The sequence below is a fragment of the Muntiacus reevesi genome, chromosome 3 (genome assembly GCF_963930625.1).
Source record: "Muntiacus reevesi chromosome 3, mMunRee1.1, whole genome shotgun sequence".
Classification (NCBI taxonomy): domain Eukaryota; kingdom Metazoa; phylum Chordata; class Mammalia; order Artiodactyla; family Cervidae; genus Muntiacus; species Muntiacus reevesi.
The window spans coordinates 7,199,821-7,214,352 of NC_089251.1; the positions used below are offsets into that span (position 1 = coordinate 7,199,821).

At 54.3% G+C, this 14,532-nt stretch overlaps 1 protein-coding gene across 2 annotated transcripts in view; it reads right to left on the minus strand.

Annotated features, from left to right (window-relative positions):
- The window catches only part of LRRC8A (leucine rich repeat containing 8 VRAC subunit A), a 28,285-nt gene that overhangs the window by 11,498 nt on the left and 2,255 nt on the right, over positions 1 to 14,532 (minus strand). Inside the window, exon 2 of one of the 2 annotated variants that reach the window (XM_065928291.1) lies at positions 12,806 to 12,912. The gene's annotated coding sequence lies outside the window, so the exon portion shown is untranslated. The remainder of the gene's footprint in view (positions 1 to 12,805; positions 12,913 to 14,532) is intronic. The other variant, XM_065928292.1, reaches the window with a different exon arrangement.

A 14,532-nucleotide genomic window follows, 5' to 3' on the forward strand; every position in this document is an offset into this window, starting at 1 on the left:
CACTCTCCGTCACAGGTGAGGGGCCCGGAGGCTCCGAGAGGGAGACCATCCCATCCACCCAGTGTGTCTGGCTCCTCCTGCCCCCCAACACTTTTGTTCTGAATTCTCTGCAAACCATGACTACACCTCCCTGCTGAGAAGGGGGCTTCGTGGAGGGGACAGTCCTGTGGTGGTCCCGGGGGCTCCTGGCACCTCCTCAGCCCAGGGAGAAGACACAGAGGTTGAGAGGGGTAAGGCCAGGGGCCCAGGCCACACAGCTGAGAAGGGCAGGCCTGGCCTCGTGGCGGGGGGCAACCTGGGGAGGTGGGGGCTCACCCTCTAGTTGCACCACATTTCGGCCTCTGCCATCAGCTCACTGTGGGATTCTGGACAAGCCCCCGCCCCTCTCTGATGGCGTTTTGGGGGAAATCTGGAAAGAAGGTACAGGTGCCAAAGCCCAGGCTTTCATCCCCAGGGGGCCAGTGATGCGGCGCCTTCCCCGCGATGGATCCCCAAGAGGAGACGGCCGGGTGGTTGGGGCAGGTTGCTTGCAGTGCTTTGGGAAGGGCCCAGGGAATCCCACGCTTCTAAAGCGCTTTGTTCAGAGAGGGCAGCGGGCAGCTTGGGCTGGTGTCATCTATTCTCAACCTCCGCCCAGATGCTGCTGGAGGACAAGGGTCTGCCGCACACAGCAGGCGCTCAATGTAGGTATCAAGAGATCGCCTGAGAAGGCAAGGGGAAGAAGGGCTGGGAAGGGCATGGCCTGGGGGGGTTGGGGGTGGGGGCCAGGGAGGAAGCTAAGGCAATTGTGGGCGCCCCTCCCTCCCGGTTCCTGCCCAGCCCTCCCCAGGGGAAGGAGCGGAGCCCCCTCAGGCAGGGAGGGCCAGCGAAGGGACATGCCCCCGGAGCTGGTGACTCAAGGCGAAGAGACACCCACAGCTGGAGCCACTCCCTGTTCTGAGAATGAGGGCCCAGCCCAGAACCCTCAGAGCCCAGGAGTGCGCTCTGCTGGCACCCTCCCTTCTCAAAACTGTTTTATTGCTGTAAAATACACGTAACGTATTTGAGTGAAGGACGTTCGTTCTGTTGCGCGGCCATCACCGACCACTCATCTTCAGAACTCTTCTGTCTTGTAAAACAAACTGTCTCCACTGAGCACTGACTCCCCCCTCCTCCCACCCCAGGCCCTGAGCACCTCCATTCTTTCTGGCAGTATGAATCTGACTACTCCAGGGACCTCACACAAGGAGATCGTACGCTATTTGTCCTTTCGGGACTGGTTTCGTCCACCTAACATAATGTCCTCCAGGTGCATCCATGTTGTGAAAGTGGAAGTCGCTGTCTTGTCCGACTCCTTGCGACCCCATGGACTGTAGCCTGCCGGGCTCCTCTGTCCGTGGGATTCTCCAGGCAAGAATACTGGAGTGGGTGGCCATGCCCTCCTCCAGGGGATCTTCCTGACCCAGGGATCGAAACTCGGCCTCCCACATTACAGGCAGATTCTTTACCGTCTGAGTAGCAGGTCCCAGGAAAAGGAAGGAATCACCTTCCTCCAGGCTGACTAATATTCCACATGCCCATTTTACAGATAGGGAAACTGAGACTCGGGGAGAGAAGTCATGTGCCCAGCATCACACTGCCTGTCACCTTCAACCCAGGTCGGGGGTAGACCCCTGACAAGCAGCACTTCCAGGGAGCAGCGCCCCCCAGCAGCTGCCCTGGGCCTACCTGGGGATGGTCAGGAAAGCACAAGGTGAAGGAGGCAGGTACAAGGGAGCGGGGACCTTTTCTCCCACTTACAGAAAACGTCCTTTTCAGGAAGTTTCCTGCAGGCAGTGCGTTCACCCCCTTCCTGCACTGAGGCCTCTGCAGCCAGGACTGCCCCCAGCAGAGGTGTGCAAGAGCTTCTCTTTGGGGCCTGCTTCCCCATCAGGAGAGGAATACAGAATCTGTCATGTGGGTGCCCACGTTTTACATAAGGCAGTCAAGGATCATGGGGCGTGTGATCCAGGCTTCGGCTCACCCCAACACCTCCCTGCCCACTGGCATCACCCAGACACACTCACTGTCCTGGCCACCCCCGATAGCCAGCAGGGAGGGGGAGGCGCCTCCAGCAGCCTGGACTTGTTCTCTCCATGGTAAAATGCCCGTAGTAACAGATGCCCTGCCAAACTCTCAGGACTATCAGGGAGTCAGGGGAGTGAGGTTTCCCAGACAACCTGTGTCGGGGACCTCAGGCAGGTGGAGAGCAAGGAGTACAGTGATGGGGGCTTAGAGGGAGGGCCAGGTGGGCTCTGCCACTCAGCAGTGGAGTGACGCTGGGCAGGGGACTTCATCCCTCTGAGCCTTGGTACCCCCATCTGTGGAATGAGGCTAAGACAGGCACAGACCTGGCCCCCAATGGCGATCCTGACTTCAGCAGACAGCTGATGGGTGGATGAAAAGAGCGCAGAACCAGAGCATGATGGAAGAAAACAGAAAAAGGAAAAGCGCCCGCGATGCTGGCCCTGACACCTGGCATGGGGACAGAGTTAGGTGAGGCTGGGCACACACAAGGCGAGCGGTAAGCAGATCCTGGTCCCAGCAAGAGGCCGCTAGAATGCAGCCGGGCCTTCTCAGCAGAATAAAGGAGCTCTGTCTGTAACGCCATTTTGAAAATAAAGCAAGATTCAGAACAATAAATAAATACATTGCCATGTTGATAAACCCTGACCCACCTGGAGAATGGCTCCCAGTCAAGAGTGGGAACAGGAGGCAGGATGAAAGGAAACTGTAATGTTTTTACCAGCAGGCATTACCTTTGTGATTCAAAAGTAGCATAGAATTTAAAATAAATAGAGCCTAGAAGAAAAGAAAGAAAAACTGAGCCCTCAGGTGGAGAGTTCAGGTGCTCTTTTGTGGCTCTCAGAGGGCAATCTCAGGAGGGTGATGGGGAGTCTGGTTGGGTCAGGTCTCAGGCCCAAAAGATGGAGAATTTGGAGAGGATCCTGAATAGAAGACAAAGATTAAAGGGCTGAAATCTAGGCAGCTGAGAAAGACAAAAAGACCGTGTGCCCTGCTGTCCTCCGCACTAACCCTTCTTCCAGAACAGAGGCATCACTTAAAGCTACTGACTGTCCCCTCCTGGAGGTCAGCGAGCTGGGATTCACCCCAGCTGCACCATGTAAAGCTCGTGGGCAAGAGATTACCCACCGAGAGATCGGCAAGGTAGGCTGGGAGCCCTGCAGGACAGGGACCCCTCCAGATTCATCCCAGTCCCCATGCAGAGAGCCCGGAACACAGAAAGCAGAGTAACGGTTTGCTGAACTGGGCTGAGCTGGGATGGGGAGGCAACAGGAGGGTGGTGGGTAATCGTCAGGCCAAGATTCTAGGACAAAGGTTTAGTTACAGGAACATTCATCATGGTGTTATTTATACCCCAGGAGAATTGGAAACCATCCAGATGCCTGTTACTGGGTGATCGGTTAAATACCTATTTAATGATCTGATATTGGAATACTATAAAACAATGAAAACATGTTAGAGCAAAACACTTGATGACCTGATGACATGACAAAATATCTTAAATGCAAAAAGGAGGTAACGAGACTATGATAAGAGAAATAAGCCTTCTGCAATCACTTAGACGTATATTTGAAAAATACTGACAGTGACATTAGACTGATGTTTATAATCTGTTTTATTAACCCCAAACTTACCTCCATTTTCTGTTATAAGAATACGTTAGTCAGGGAATTAAGAAAAAAAGATTTTTAAAAATCAAAATTCCCAAGGATCAAGAACAGCTATGACACCTGGGAAGAATAACAGGGAGGAGACCCACTATAAAGGCCTCGGAATTCAGCCAATTCGGCGTTGATGTGGGGATGGATGGATGAACCAGGGGACTAGAAGAGCAGCCTAAAAGAGACCTAGAAATTTCTGGAAACATAGACTTGGCAGTGTTGACTTTGCAGGCCAGGGGGGTGGGGGGAGAGAATGGGTGTCCATAAATGGAGCTGGCTTAGTTACCCACAGAAGAAAAGCTCAGCGCCATCAACCAACTTGCAGGAAATAAATTCCAATGAAATCAAGACCTAAGGCAAAACTTGCAAATGTTTAAAGAAAAATCTAACAGACCACCTTAATGTCTTTAAGACAGGGAAAGATCTCTTATCCCAAATGAATATAAATCCTTACAGGAAGAGACTCATCTACCGATCACATTACAGTTAAAATGGACACACATCAAAGGACCTAGGTAAGTGAAATGCACCCACAGACCTGGAGATACTTGCAGTGGGTTTACCTGCCAAAGGATTAATACCCAGAACAAAGACAGAGCTCCTCCAGATACACAGAAAAGACAAACCAACAGGGAAAAAAATGGCAAAGCATGAATAGACAATTCACAGGAAAAAAAAACACAAATGGAAATTCATGTATGAAATAATTCTTAATCTCACTGTTAATCAGGGAATCCAAATTAAGACAATCACCAGCCATTTCACTCCCCTGCGATTGGCAAAAAAATATTGAATCCTTAGATGAGAAGATAGCATGCATCCTCTGACCCAGCAATTTTGCTCCTAAGGCTCTGAGAGTTGCCTTACATGTATGTGTGAAGTCATGGACAAAAATCATCACTCCAGAGTTGTTCCTGATAGCAAAGAGTCAAAAACCTAGATATCCAACAACAGGAGAAAGGATGAATTACTCTGAGAATACAGTGAAATGCTGAAGCAATAAAAGTATCAATATGTATCAACATGAAAAAAAAAGTTAAAAGTGAAGTCGCTTCAGTTCAGTTCAGTTCAGTCGCTCAGTCACTCAGTCCTGTCCGACTCTTTGCGACCCCATGAATCGCAGCACGCCAGGCCTCCCTGTCTATCACCAACTCCCGGAGTTTACTCAAACTCATGTCCATGGAGTCGGTGATGCCATCCAGCCATCTCATCCTCTGTCGTCCCCTTCTCCTCCTGCCCCCAATCCCTCCCAGCATCAGGGTCTTTTCAAACAAGTCAACTCTTCGCATGAGGTGGCCAAAGTATTAGAGTTTCAGCTTCAGCATCAGTCCTTCCAATGAACACCCAGGACTGATCTCCTTTAGGATGGATTGGTTGGATCTCCTTGCAGTCCAAGGGACTCTCAAGAGTCTTAGTCGAGGCCAACTCTTTGCGACCCATGGACTGTAGCTCACAAGTCTCCTCCAATGCATGGGATTTTCCAGGCAAGAATACTGGAGTGGTTGTCATTACCTTCCCAAAACAATGTCCAAAACAATGTCGAACCCCAAAACAAGTTATAGAATACACACAGCATCTAAGGTTTTCTGCAATGTATATACCCAAGTGCGGCAAAGGTATCAGAAATGTGCATGTTGTTGTTTAGCCAGTAAGTCATGCCCAGCTCTTTGCGACCCCATGGACCGCAGCCTTCTAAGGCTCCTCTGCCCGTGCGATTTCCCAGCCAAGAATCCTGGAGTGAGTTGCCATTTCCTCCTCCAGAGGATCTTCCTGACCCAGGGATCGAACCTGCATCTCCTGAAGCTCCTGCATTGCAGGCAAATTCTTTACCAAGTGCAAGGAGAGCCCCCAAATCAAGCTGAGAATTTCATCTAGAGAGGGAAGAAAATGAGATTGGGGAAGAGGCTTCAACTGTACCTGAAATGATTTGAGAGAGAGAGAGAGAGTGTGAGTGTGTGTGTGTGTGTGTGTGTGTATCTCTACGTGTATGTGTATATATCTGAAACAATTACAAAACATTAAGATCTGGCAAACCTAAATCCTGGTTACAAAGATACCTGTTCTAGTTTCATAACTTTCGCAGGTGCTTAAACCATCTCATACAGAATTTACCACAATAACCATCTGTTTCTCCCCCTCCGGACTGGTCTGCTCTCTGGTCTTTACACCTGCGGGGTTCAGCCAGAGGCAGCAGACTCCGCTCTTTCCAACTGGCCTGCTCCTGGCTGGTGCAGCAGCTCCAGTGGCCTCTGACGATACTGCAGCATCACCCCGGCCTGGTCCTCCCTGCCCCGGGGAGATGCAGAAGTGAGTAGGATGCAGCCAGACCCTTTCCACTGGGCAGCACCCGCAGGTGGAGAGAAGTGAGACCGGGTTCCTGAGGCAGGGCTGGAGCATCCCTGTTCCCAGGCACTCAGAAAGGCAACCCAGAGGGCCCCTCTCCTCCCTGTGGCGGCAAACAGATCCCGGGAAGTGTGAAGAGCAATGGCTCTGGAGTGGGGAGACGCGGGTTCAAATCCAGCTGCAGCATGAAACAATTCGTGACTCCAGGCGAATCAGTGAATCTCTGGAGGGTCAGTGGTAAAGAATCTGCCTGCCAATGCAGGAGACGTGGGTTCCATCCCCAGGTGGGGAAGAGACCCTCTGGAGAAGGGAAATGGCAACCACTCCATCATTCTTGCCTGGGAAATCCCAAGGACAGAGGAGCTTGGCGGGCTCCATCCAGTTCATGGGGTCGCAAAAGAGTTGGATACAACTTAGCCACTAAACAACAACACACCAGGCAAATTATTTAGCCCGAGGCTTGGTTTTTGCAACTTTAAAATAAAAATAATGCTACCTACCTCATATCTGTACACAGTGACCCAGAAGATGTCCAAGAGATATTAAGTAATAATAAAAGACGCTGGGTGTTCCCTGGTGGCCTAGTGGTTAGGATTCCAAGCTTTCACTGTGGTGACCTGGTTTCAATCCCTGGTCGGGAAACTGAGATCCCACAAGTCACCAGCCACAGTCAAAAAAAAAAAAAAACAAAAACCTGCTGACCAGTCTTTAAGATACATGATGTATCATGTATTATAAAGTGATATAAAATGTCACAAAATGGACAAATACTTTATGATTTCCATGTTTGGTACTCAAATCTGGTACTTCTGTGAGTAGAAAAAAATAATTGGGAAAAGAAACAAAAGACCTTCCTCATTGTGTGGATTTCTGAAGAGTGTAAAAGAGTTTACGAGAACTAGTACCTGCTGTCTATCAAGTACAAAGAAGGTTCGCCCACCCCTGCCTGCCCTACCCAGGTGAGCTCTAACACGCGCACTTAGGGCGCAGGGAAGCCAGGCCTCAGCGTGGGTGAGCTCAGAGCCTGGGGCCAATGAGTGCTGTTCTCTGAGCCTCAGTTTCCTCGACTGTAAAATGGGAATGTTATAGTACCAATCTCAGAGGCTTAGTGTGAGAAATTAAAAAACACAATGCACGTCTAATGGGACAACCCAAGGCTGGGCACACAGGAAGATGCATTGTCCAGAGCTAACCTACCTGCCTTTGCAGAGAACCCTCCCAGAATTTACTGGGGGACAGACACCCGAGAGAGGGCTGAGTCCCAAGCAACAAACCCCTCCAAGCACAGACCAGGCATCCCGGAGCCCCCAGGACCTCCCAGGTCTCAGACACCACACTCCAGGGCCTTGCACTCCTGCAGCTCCGGCTCAGGACCCCAGGACCGGACAGAGAGCGGGCAAGTCACCCGCAGAACCACCCTGAGGGGTCAAGCCCTCTCCACGTTGTTGATGTCCTCTCAGGGCCGCTCGCAGATGGGGAAGGAAGTCGAAGAAATGACACGCCGCCCCTCAGTCCAGAGGGTGGCCAAGCAGGCAGGCTCTGACCACCCCCACGCTGGCCCGCAGCGCTTGGCTTTCACACCTGAGCCGTGGCAGGCCGGCCAGGCTGTGGGTAAACAGGGCACAGAGAGCCCTTTGTTAAAACCCAAATAGAGAGGCTGGGAATACTTCCCAGGCGAGAGGGAGGGGAGGCCGGAGGCTGGCCCCCCTCACCCTTCCTTGTACCACGCTTGGGGAGGCTGACCCTCCAAGGCGCTCCCAGCGAAGGGGTAAGGGCCTTTCTCAAGAGATCCGAGGAAGACACTGGGTCACTGGCCCTGCCCTGGGAGCGCTCTGGGCCTGTGAATCTGCTCCTCGGTCAGCACCCTGGGGTCTCCTCTGCTCCCAGAGCAGGGGCCGGAGGTGGGGGGGTTGGGGGGCAGGGAGGAGAGGGCCCACCCATCATCTGGGGCACCCAGCCCCCACCCGCCCCAGAGCTGGCACTGCCCTTGAGGCCCCCACACCCACTGGGGTGAGTCAGCAGCTGAGGGCTGGGGGTGCCGCCTGGCTCCACGCGCCCTGCATCGAAGGGCACACCCTCACTTTCGGGGAAAGAAGAGGGGAGGTAGTCTGGAGCAGGGAGGGAACAAGTTTCAGTTCCAAACTGCTCTCCATGTGGGCCGGGCCTCCCAAACAGGTTGGTCCTCATGCGCTCTTGCAAGGGCGCGGTGGCCTCCCAGGGGAAGGGTGACCGGTGAAGGACACCCACCTTGGTTCCCCGAGCCAAGCACACAGAGGCCGCAGGCCGGGTCCGAGGCTCAGGCCGGCCTCCTCGCCCCACCAGGCAGGTGTGTTACTGCCATGGGCTCTGGGTCACTGATGTGGACTGCGCGCCTGCACTGGGCCTGGCATGTCCGGGGTCTCGGCTCCCAACCTCCAGGAACCTGGCACGGCTCCCCGCCACACCACGTGACCCTGGGAGTCACTTCCCTCCTGGGTCCCTGGTTTCCTCATCTAGGAAATGGTATTCCTGGTTTGGGCGGTGGTGAAGATTGACGAGGCAGTCCATAGAAAGCTTTTGGCTCGGGGCCTGCCTCGTAGAAAGACTCTGTAATGTTAGTTATTGTGACCATTACAGGAGGTTTCATCAGTCCTTTTAGGGGTGTGAAGTCGGGCCCAAAGAGGTTAACTGACCTGCCTGAGGCCACACAGCTAGGAGATGGTGGGAAAGATCGCCAACCATCTGGTCTACCTTTCCCTTGCATGCCTGCCTGTCTCGAAGGCCAGCAGGTCCCCTGGGCCTACCTGGGCACCCAGAACCCTGCAAATGTTTCCTGGGACAAGATCCCTATTTCCAGAGGGGTACCTGGAATCGAGGTCTCTGCAAGAAACTCTAGAAAGCCATCCTCAGATATCTCTGGTCTCTTAGCTACAGCTTTAAGGAAATTCTGGGAGGGAGCCCAGCTCTGGGTCTGGCTCTTCATGAGGGGCAGAAAGGCCTTAAGACAGGTCTTGATCTGCTTTGAACACCAGCACCACCTTCCCAGACAGGGTAGGAAAAGTGGGCAGGAGCCCCAAAGAGAGGTCACAAACGTACCTGCCGAGATCCCAGAGGACTGTGACTGAGGGGGGACTGGCCAAGGGTAAGTCGCCTGTGGCCCAGCTCTCTGGGCTGCCCGCAGGGATCCAGCCCCAGGGGGCCAGCCGGGAGGTGTGACGGCTGGACTTCCTCGTGGCCCTACCTGGTCGGCATGTCCGTCCACAGGCCGACTCTCCCAGGGCTGTGAGGTTGGCGGGGGTGCCTCTGGGGTGCCCAGGTGGCATGTGAGAGCCGTGGAATTTTACAGCTGCTTCTCTGGTGGAACACGGCTCCAGACCTGAGGCTATATCTCAGTGTCCATTTAATTTGGAGGTTTTAAGTCCTCAAGAGATGGTTAAACATAGAACTTCCTACGAGATGTGAAATGCAATAGAAACGCGTTGGGAAAGACAGCAGGGAGATGTTTGTGGCTGGGAGGAAAAATCATTCTAGAAACCTCAGCCTTCTCACTCTATACACACTAGGAAGTCACTAAGATCCGGGGCCCAAGGGAGCCCAGCCCTGATTCCACGCCAAGGGCACCTGGCGGCAGATGGAGGATGGGACCAGGGCCGATGGAGAAGCCCTGGTCAGTGCTCACCTGCACGGTCGGCAGGTCCTCAACCCCACGACAGCCTGGGGAGCTTCTTCAAAATGCAGATTCCTGGGCCCACCCCCTACTCAGTCGCTGCAGGCCTGTGGTGATGGGTCCAGAGGAATCAGCATTTTGAAAAAGCTCCCAAACAACTCTGAAGTACCCTCAAGCCTGAGAACCTAGAGAAAAAGACAAACGAGAGGTGGGCTAGAAAGAGCACAGGCTGGGACTGCCCTGGTGGTCCAGTAGCTAAGACCCCCCCGGAGCAGGGGACCCGGGTTTGATCCCTGGTCAGGGAACCAGATCTTACACACTGCAACTAAAGACCCCACATACTGCAGCTGAGACCTGGTGCAGCCAAATAAAAAAATAATGGAAAGAAAAAGAAAAAAAAAAAAGGTATCAATCAGAAAGAAAAAAAGGCCCAGCTGCCCAGACACACAGACCCAGGTCCACACCCTGGCTCTACCACCTGAACTGTACAACTTCCGGCAAGAACATTCATGCCTGCAGCCCTGGTCTCCTCACCTGGAAAAGTAATGCGCCCTCACCCAGGAGGCTCTGGCAGGTCAGCTGGCAAACGTCATGGTGACCAGCCCACTGCCTGGGCTCAGACCACAGCCACCATGGACATGAAGGCTCTGCTGCTGGAAGGAAGGTGGGCAGAGCGTCATCCACCAAGAGGCCAGGTCCCGGGCCGCCGCCAGAGGTGGCCCAAAGAGACCCGTACCAGAAGGCAAAAGACTCCAGGAAAGACTGGGAGGAAGAAAGGGGAGAGGTAGATGGTCTGGACAGAGAGCCGAGCTCCGCCAGCGGAGGGACACATCTCTGCACATCTCTGCACAGAGCTGACTCCCAGGGTGGTCCTGCCCACTAGGCTACCCAGGGGTCCCTCCTGCCGAAAAAAAACAACCCCAGCTAGAGGTATTTACGCTCCAGCGGGGCATCCTGAGATCCTGGCCCCGGGCAGCGCCCCACCTTCACTTCACCTGTCCACCCTCGAGATTAAAACCTAACAGGAGTACTTGGGGGACCGAGACCGAACAACCATCAGGGCGGCCTGGTGAGCCGAGCCCGGGCCAGGCTCAGGCCAACGCCACACTGTGGCCCTGCCTCAGGCAGACAGACGAGGGCCAAGACCTGGAGGCTGAAACCTCTGGGGCTGGCCCAGGCCATTCCTCCCCGCACGGAGGAGTTCTGATCTCAGATAAGTAGGATGTGCTGCTTCCGGCTCGTCGCTGGCCGGAGACCTCGGCTCGGGCCTCCGCTACCGGGGCAGGGGGACTGGCAGAGTTCCTCAGAACCAACAGCAAACTCCTACGGGGCAGGGCTGGGGTTTGCCGACCTTGTCCCAGTAAACAGGGCAGTCAACAGGATCACACACCAGGCATTTCCCACCGCCTCTGCTGCTGTAAATGTCCTGACAAACAGCCCAGAAACCCCGGGATGGGGAGGTGGGGGAGCACTGAGGGTGGGCGGAACGGGAGTGGGTCGGGACCTTCTGACGGGATTCATCCACAGCTCGACCCTCGTCGGGAAAGAGGTCCAGGGAGGACCGTGGAATGAGACAAGAGCAAGCTGCAAACCAGAGGCTTTAACAGGACCGACTTGATTTTAGGAAAAAAAGGCAAATGCGAACAATGCATGTGGGCGAATCCAGCCCTCCTCACTCATGTTTCTGGAGACGGGGATCACAGGAGACTCTAGCTTTCCACAAGGCATTAAATTCAAAACAAAACAAACAAAAAAACACACAACGGGCATGCAACTCCGCTGGTAATTACAAAAACAAAGCAAAACAAACAAACAAAAAACATCAGAGATACCATTTCTTCTAAATTCCAGGCTGGGGAGGGCCAGGCTTAGCCTTAACAAAAAGCCACGGGGGGAGGTAAAGGCACGGAGAATAAAGGACCCCAGCCTGAGATTCTTGGACCTGGTTCCAGCCCCACACCCCTGCCTTCCTACCCGATGAGTTGCTTCCTTCCTCTGAGCCCCAGTTTCCATGTCTATAAACAGCAGGGGTGGGGAGGTGGGTGGGGGTGGATCAAGGCCACTGCCTGAGCTTCCACAAATGACCAAAGAAATCATTGATTAGGTTTGTTTTACAAATTATAAAGCAGCTTATGCCCACACTCATTATGCCTAGAGAACATGGCTGAGGACACCCTGAGCCACCTTCCCTGTATCAACATGTTTAATCTTCAAGATACTCTCAAGGGAGGCAAGGCGCTAGTATTACTCTCTTCATAGATGAGGAAACAGGCTCAGAGAGGCACAGAGACCAGCCCACAATCACTTATCGAGCATGTGACAGCTGGGACTCGCACCCAGGTCTGACCACAACGTCTGAGTTCTAACCAGTGAACGCTCCTGCCTTTGGGAACTGTTCTCCAAAGCAGAGGCCAAGGAACCCCCATCTTCAAAGACGTCCACGTGATACTGTGGGGGAAAAACAGCTCGCTGGCTCCCTCTCAGAGACTCATGCTCTCAGTCAGCTCTGAGACACCTGTCAAGGCTCAGAGAAGTCCTGCAGCCCAGACCATAACAGGTTATTGTTCCCGGAGTCACCTGACCACCGTGACCAGAGAGACTGGTGTCCCACGGAACACACCTCGGGAAACATGGTCATGAGACAGCACGAACAACCACCCAGACTGACAAAAACCAGGGGTTCACAATGCAGGTCCACACCTGCTGAGTGTGGCGTGGATGTATGTGCCAAGTCGCTTCAGTCGTGTCCGACTCTGCGACTCTGTGGACAGTAGCCCGCCAGGCTCCTCTGTCCGTGGGATTCTCCAGGCAAGAGTACTGGAGGAGGTTGCCATGCCCTCCTCCAGGGGACCGTCCTGACCCAGGGATCAAAGCCACATCTCCTGCACTGGCAGGCAGGTTCTTTACCACGAGCGCCACCTGGGAAGCCCCAGTGCTACTCAGCTGACCACTGAGCTGGGAGAAGGAAGAAGAGTTTTGTCCTCTGCACCCCTGTCCTAGAAGCCCTGGCCTTACAGCAAGACGAGCAAAGGGCTGTGGGGACGGGGGACACTGCCCTCTGCCCCCTGCCTGGGGGCCCAGGGTGGCCTGGAGGGAGGGGCCCAGTCCTTACCCTGAGGACGGCTCTGCTATCTGCGAGCTGGCTGATGGTGCTGAGGTTGGCCCACGTCTGTCTGGGCAGGGTCCTGGCATTCCTTTCGCTCCATGGAAGCTGCCTGCCTACGAGGAAGCAAGAGCTACCGTGAGCAGGGAGGTGTATAGCAGTGAGCGTTACCTGCTGGGGTGCCGACAGCTTTGGAGCCCCTGCTCACTGCCCAGCCTGGGCTGGGGTGACGCCGGAGAATCAGACAGTCTACCAGGGAGATGCCCAGGCAAAAGTTCCCACTGGCTCTTGAGGGCCTGGGGCTCTGTGGCGGGAACCCGGGCCCTCTGGGAACGGGGAAGAAGCGCTAGACCCAGACGAGTTGGGTCAGGGAAGGCTCCCTGGAGAGGGTGTTGCCTAAGCTGACCTCCTGGGAAAGAGTGGGAGTTGGAAAGAGAGCATTCCAGGCAGAAGGGACAGCACATGTTTGCCTGGAGGGAGGACAACATGACATCTAGAGCATGCTGAGCGGTTCAGCCTGGCTGGATCTAGGGCTGGAGGCGGAAAGTGGCGAGAGGTGAGCTGCAGCGGGGTGAACCGGATCCAGGCAGAGACACGCCCTCAGCCCAGACACGTGATTTCGACTCGAACACAAAATTCAACCATCGTCCACAGTCGAGGAGCGTTTAGTGAGCTTCTACTCCATGCCAGGCACCCTGCTCAGAACGGTTCACAAGTCAGGAGGGTGGGGAGAGAAGTGTGGTCAGACCGCGACAGGCTTCTTGTTGCTGTTCAGTTGCTCAGTCGTGTCCGACTCTTTGTGACCCCCGCGGACTGCAGCACGACGGGCTTCCCTGTCCTTTGCTAGCTCCCAGTGTCCGTTTAGACTCACTCCATTGAGTCGGCCCTCCAACCACCACATCCTCTGCCAGTTCGGGGGAGCGTTTAAACCAGCCAGGTGCTGGGAGTGTGGCCCAGCCATTAGTGAAGGGGGAAATGACAAGGAGCCAGCAGGAAGGGGGAAGGGGCGGGAGGGGGGGGGAGATGGTTATACAGACAAAGGGATCGTGGAGCCCTTCAGCTGCTTATACCATGGAACGTTTATCAGAGCCGCTCAATGCCCAGGCTCTGTGCTGAGAGGAAAGAAGCAAGAGACGGTTTCCAGCTTCTCAGAGAATCCCACGCAGAGTGACGGCAGTTGGGCAGAGAAGCACCTGGGTCCATGAAGGCATGGAAGCCACGGGAGCCAGGCTCTACCCTCACCCCCGTCCTCCTTGGCAAGGAGAGGGATCTGCACCAAGGCTGGGCAAGCCGGTCACTTGCCCATGGCAGAGGCCGGCCCAGAACTCAGTCCATAGAACTCACTGGCACTGATTCTCCTTACCCTTCCTCTTCCAGGAAACACACATGGACCACCTCCCTGCACACTCACCCACAGCCAATGTCTCTTTCCTCTGGGCTGCCTCTGAGACATTTCTAGCATTCTGCTGGCCGCTGTGTCAACATTTTCCTGTCTGCCTCTCTTCCCAGACTATTAGCCAGGGACCATGTTCTCCTAGCACCATTCCTGGCCCAGGCCAGGCACTTACCAAAGGATGGTTGAATGAATGAATGAGTCAAGGCAGGGAGAGGAGGTGTGCTGGGCTCTAGAGCCCCACATCTAACCCATCTGACTCCCCATGAGGTCTTCTTACACCACCAGCCTGTGAAAACCCAGAATCACCTCTACTCTCAGGGTTAGGAAATCAGGCTGATCC